General features: G+C 37.4%; 1 pseudogene across 1 annotated transcript; it reads left to right on the top strand.

Moving 5' to 3' along the window:
- The first annotated feature begins 332 nt into the window (after positions 1 to 332).
- On the top strand, positions 333 to 600 carry LOC308505787 (ATP synthase subunit f, mitochondrial-like; annotated as a pseudogene). The gene has a single exon. The product of its transcript is annotated as an ATP synthase subunit f, mitochondrial-like (transcript).
- Positions 601 to 5,649: the final 5,049 nt, after the last annotated feature.

The following is a 5,649-nucleotide window of genomic DNA, read 5'->3' as shown; positions in this document are numbered from 1 at the left end:
GAATAAATAAGAATGTGTCCTTCTCTGGGTGAATCCAGAAAGGCTGCTTTGATGAACTAAGAGCTGAGCTTACTGTGAAAGGATACATAAGAGTTGGCCAACAGGCAGAGAAAGTGGAGCAGAGGCAGCAGTCCATGCAGCATCATGGGCAAAGCATGGCACACTCTGATAATGGTAAGAACTGCAAGTGGTTGCAGCACAAATTAATTACCTAAAGGTGAAGGTAAACACAAAGTGTACTGTTTTGAAGGGCCTCATGTGCAATGCTACCAGCTTCCATTCTGTAAGCAACATGCAATATTAAAAGGTACAATGAGGTCCCCGACTCCAAGATGGCGTCGGTTGTACCAATGAAGGACAAGAAACTCATGGATGTCAAAATAGCGGAGCTTTCAAAGTGGATACTGATGCGGGATTTCACCCCTAAAGGCATTGCTGGGAGCATTTCAGAGAGGTTATCACCGGTATTACAACAAGTATGTCAATGTGAAGAAAGGGAGTGTCGCTGGGGTTTCCATGGTGCTGGCAGCTCATGTGCTTTTCAACTACTGCAGTTCCTACAAGGAACTCAAGCATGAGCGGCGACGCAAGTACCACTGAAGAGGGCTCAGTGTGGAGGACACACACTGCATTCCTGACCATGGCCTTTTTGCCCAGCACCCCTGAATCTTTTCGTATCCTAATTGACACCTAATAAAAGATGACCTGACTGGAAAAAAAAAAAAAAAAAAAAAAAAAAAGGTACAATGACTACTGTTTACTAAACATAAAAGTTTGAGTTCTAAATCAGTAATATTTATGTTTCATTCCTTAATGAAGATTTTATGATTGAGGATAACATGTTTTAGGAAAAATGCATTTTAATGAATATAACAACCTAACTTCATCATTACAGATCATATAATGTAAGATTTGGAAAGAATGGTCATATCCATCTTTTTTTTTTTTCTTTTCAAATAGTTTACAAAGAGTAGGTAAAAAGTAATACTTTGGCTTCTGGTTCTTGAAAGCATCTGATGTAGGCTTGTGTCTGCACTCAATTCCTGAAGTGAGTGGCTGAATAAGTAATTCAATCCAAACTAGAACACGGTGTTTTCCTTCAATATTTTCATTGACATCAAGTTGAAGGTTATGGTGCTGCTGAGCACGTTATTGGCTACCTAAGCAAGTTCCTTCCTTTCCCCCTGTTGGAAGGATGGGACTTACTGAACTCTGCTTGAGGCCTGTGGTCATTTTGATGTAGCCCGTCGAATATCATTAGACAGGAAAACCTGCACTTGAGCCAAATTACACAAGTGTATGTCCTGGCACTAACTTTAATGTGCACCTGGGTTTCAATAAAGGAAAAACAGAAACCCAAATTCCTTCCTTTTCCTTCTGGGATTCAGCCCCAACACCATTTTGTTTAAATTTCATAGGTTTAAGTTTCATCAAAGTAGAATTTGTTTATGTAAAATTACACACCAGATGTTCACTGCCATGGAAGTTGTGGAGTATTTTATTGCCAATGTGACCCTTGTGGATTTCACAATTATAAACTGAAGCACGGTTGTTTGTATAAGGTTTCAGCCATAGACAGTGTAGAATTGTGGTAATGTGGGGCCTATGGTCTCCAGGACAGATCTACTTTTTTTTTCTTTCTTTTTAATATCAAATTTAGAAACGGGTAGCTGAGAACTTATAAAATTTGGAGTTTGAAGAGTACAAATTAGTGACAAAATTAAATATGTTTTGAAGTGTTTTCTAACTTTTGCCACCAGAAGTTGGAGATGAGATAAAGGAATATATGAGGTCTGGAGCTTTAAGTTAGGGTCTTCTTCTAAGGTAGTGATTATCAATGTTCGTGCACAATAGCATTAGCTACAGGGTTTGGTAAAACCCAGATTGCCAGGCCCCCACCCTGAGTTCCTGATTCAGAAGTCTGGATCTTGAGAACATGTATTTCTATCATGTTTTTGGGTCATGCTATTGCTACTGGTCCAAGGGCCCCTCTTTAAACCTTTTGCTGCAATGATCAGATAGATCTGAATGAATATTTCCATTCGCTGACTGCGATGAAAACTTCCAGAAAGGTAGTTTAGGAAAGCAAATGTACATTTTTCTATATTTTTGTGTTTTTCAAGAATGAATAACACTAGGAAATTTGTATACATAAAAAGAATGTCATTTATATACAAAGCAGCTCAAATTGTTAGTAAATGCATAAAACACTCAAAATATCAACTTTTTGTTTTTTTTGTGGATTTCTGACACATTTTTGAAAAAAAACCAAAAACACTTGAAGTCAAACTAATGCAGCGAAAGAATTAATAACCTGTTTGTAGCAATAATTCTCCATGCTGGCTGCAATGCATAGTAGACTTCCTGAATCAAAATATTTGGGGGTGAGGGTTTACCACTGCACTTTGAGTATATGTCCAAAGCAAAGTAACTAGTGGCCTATGGTCTGGTGTGAAAGATGAACTGGACCAATCAGCTGCTGCTTCTCAGGAATTTGAACCACCACCAGTGATCAGTGAGAGTAAAAACTGAGGGAGGATGAGGTCGGGTCCCATTACAGCAAGCTGAACATATGGACCAGTGCTTTTCAAACATCATCTTGCAGCAGAATCTTCTGAAGGGCTCTAAAACACAGATTGAGAACTGGTGTCACAGACAAAAAGAGGGAATGAGAGAAGCCTCAATGAACAGCAGATGAAGCAAATCCATGGAGGTTCAGAAGGATCAGGCAACTAGAATGGTGTCTTCACAGTGTGTCTCCCATGTGAGCGACATCAATATCACCCAGGAGCTTATGAGAAATGCAAAATCTTGGGCTCAATACGGAGTCTCTTGAATCACAAACTCTGAGGGTAGGGCCCAGAAAACTGTCCCACAAGCCTGCAATATCATTCTGATGTCTGCTAAAATTTGAGAACCAAGGAACTACAGTGTAGCTGCATTGGCCCAGCTCTGACTCCAGAAGCAAACTCCAGAGTTACTATTTTGCCTCTTCTCGGATTTCCATTTATATTATATTTCCTTTATATTACCATTTACAGTTTTTCAATAAACCCTTTTCTCTGAACTTAGCTTGAGGACTTACTGCTCTGTGTAAACAACTGTTCTAACTTAAATTCAATAGGAAATTTTAGGCCAAGAAAGAGGTGATGGTAACAGAATAATCATTTATTGGCTTTAAATAGCTCACATCCTTAAACCAGTGGTTCTCAACCCTGACTGTACCTTAGAATCACATGATGAATTTGTAACAATTAAATACCTAAGACATTCCACTGATATTTATATTTATATCAGATATTCTGGGGGTAGGGACTGGACTTCATATTTTTCCCCCCAGGTGATTCCAATGTGCAGATAAGCTTGAGAATGACTCTCTTATTCCCAAATAAATATCTCAGACTACTGAAAAAATATTGTGCTATGATTCTGAAGCCATGATCAGCAATTTTTAAGGTATAGAATATTGAAGAGATTTAATGAACTGTAGGAGAACAATAGTTCTCACTGTTTACAAATGGAGGGAATGACCTAGATATTACTGTTCCCAACTGATGAAATGAAAGCTTAGTGAGACCACAGTGCTAGTAAATATAGACCCAAGATGTCAGCCAGAGCTTGGAAGCACTGAAAGTCATCCCCAAATTAAATGAGGCACCCTGTGAAATAGCATGGCTTCCTTTATTGAAAGAGGACAAGCAAATCTGGGTGACCATCTGCACAGATGTTGTCGAAGGATCCCTGAAGTGATCCAAGAGTTAGGACCAGATGATGCCTTCTGTGCAATCTAAGATGCCCTCATATTTTGCTGGTTGCCATTTTGTTATTTCAGAAAATTAGAAAGATAAACTGGAGTAAAAATTATCTAACAGAATCATTTATTTAACCTTGAAAAATTGCTTGCGATTCTATTTGTATTTTATCTGAATTCTGCTATTTTATATAAACTCCTTTACACATTTCTAATCGAGATTTGGAAATTATCCATGATTAGTCTCTTTCTTAATATTCCAATATGCTTTCTTAATATTTAATACCAAACTATCAAGGCAATTCAGTGAAAGCATTAGTAAACTGATATTCAAAATTCCAGCTCCACCCAATGTCTTCCTTGAAATTAGAACTATATTTAACTGTCTACTTTCCTCCTAAAGTTGGACTGAGGGCATGCCTAAAATGAACTCTGAATCTTATTCCCTGTGAGTGATTGTTGCTCAATAAGGTTCTCCTCTCCTATTCCCTCAACAGGCCCACCTCTGCCGAAACTTACCTGGGAGGAGTGAATGTCCCCGCCCTGTGGATGTTGACTGGGCTTGAACGCGCATATTCCTTTGACCAATAAAATATAGGTAAAATGTTAGTTCCAATTTGAGCTGGGGCCAAGAAGACATTGCATGATTTTGCTTGTTTCTGCTGGAGCTTCTTTCTTCCATTATGTTAGTTGCTGCCACTTCAGCCCAGGTCTGGAGGAAAACAAAACAAAACAAAACAAAACAAAACAAAACAAAATCAAAACAAAACACAAAACTTATGGAGCTGAGCTGTCCCAGCTTTCTCCAGTCCTTCAAACTTGAAAACTAACTTATTTTTGAACCCCACTACTATTTTATGGTCTGTTTTGCAGAATGACTGTTATAGTGGTCAAACTCTTCTACAACTTTTCCCTTTTATTTTCTTTCATTCTTGTTATGAAAATCTTTACATGGAGACAAATATAGAAAATACAAAGGACCACTATAACCAAGCTTAACAATCCTAAGAATATGTACTCTGTTGATTTGATTTTGTTTGCTTCACTTTTCTACTCTTTTCTCTCCTGCCCCCTTTCTTCCCTGAAGTCTTCAAAGAAAATCCCAGATATCACATGATTTCAATGACCTTCACTGAGAACTTCAGTATGCATCTCAAAACAAATAACAACATTTTATGAGTCATGCTAATAGCACATCTAGCAAAATGATCATTCGAAACTATCTTCCGGTTCATTTCCTTGTGGGACTCTTTGAATCATTCTATCTCTCAAGTTACCTTTAAGTAAATTTTAATTAGAGTATTATCCCCTTCCCTATTATTAATTTATTTTTATGTCATTGACCGGTTAAAGAAATTGGGTCACTTGTCCTGTACAAATATGTTAATATTCTAGATTTGGCTAACTGCTAGTTTGTGGTAATCTTTAACTTGCTCCTGTAGCCCCAAAATATCAGTGGATTAGATGATACATCTAAAGGCTTTACTATGTACTAGTTTAAATATGTTCTGGCAGGGGGAGAAGAATACTTCATAGCTGGTGCCATGGACGTCATGAGGCCATGGCATCAGTAGCCATTTGGCGTCTGCTTATCTCACATTTAATGAGGTGAGATATATGTTTTACTTATTTATTAATCTACAATTCAATATTTTTGAATAATAATTAATATGCATATTTCCTTTCCCTTCTTTCACAAAAGGTGATGTAATACTATATATATACATTTTTGTTTCTGGCTCTTTATTTTAGAATATGTTCTGCAAATCTCTTCAAACCTTCTTTGTAGTGGCATAGTACTTCCTTGTGTAAATACACCACTGTTTATCCAACCAGCCCCATTGGTGAATTTATAATCTTTTTAAAATAAAAACAATAGTACATTTAATAAAATCGTA

Source organism: Rhinolophus hipposideros (assembly GCF_964194185.1).
Source record: "Rhinolophus hipposideros genome assembly, chromosome: 12".
Lineage (NCBI taxonomy): Eukaryota > Metazoa > Chordata > Mammalia > Chiroptera > Rhinolophidae > Rhinolophus > Rhinolophus hipposideros.
The sequence above is the reverse complement of the archived record's forward strand: the minus strand, read 5'-3'. Positions and strand labels throughout refer to the sequence as shown.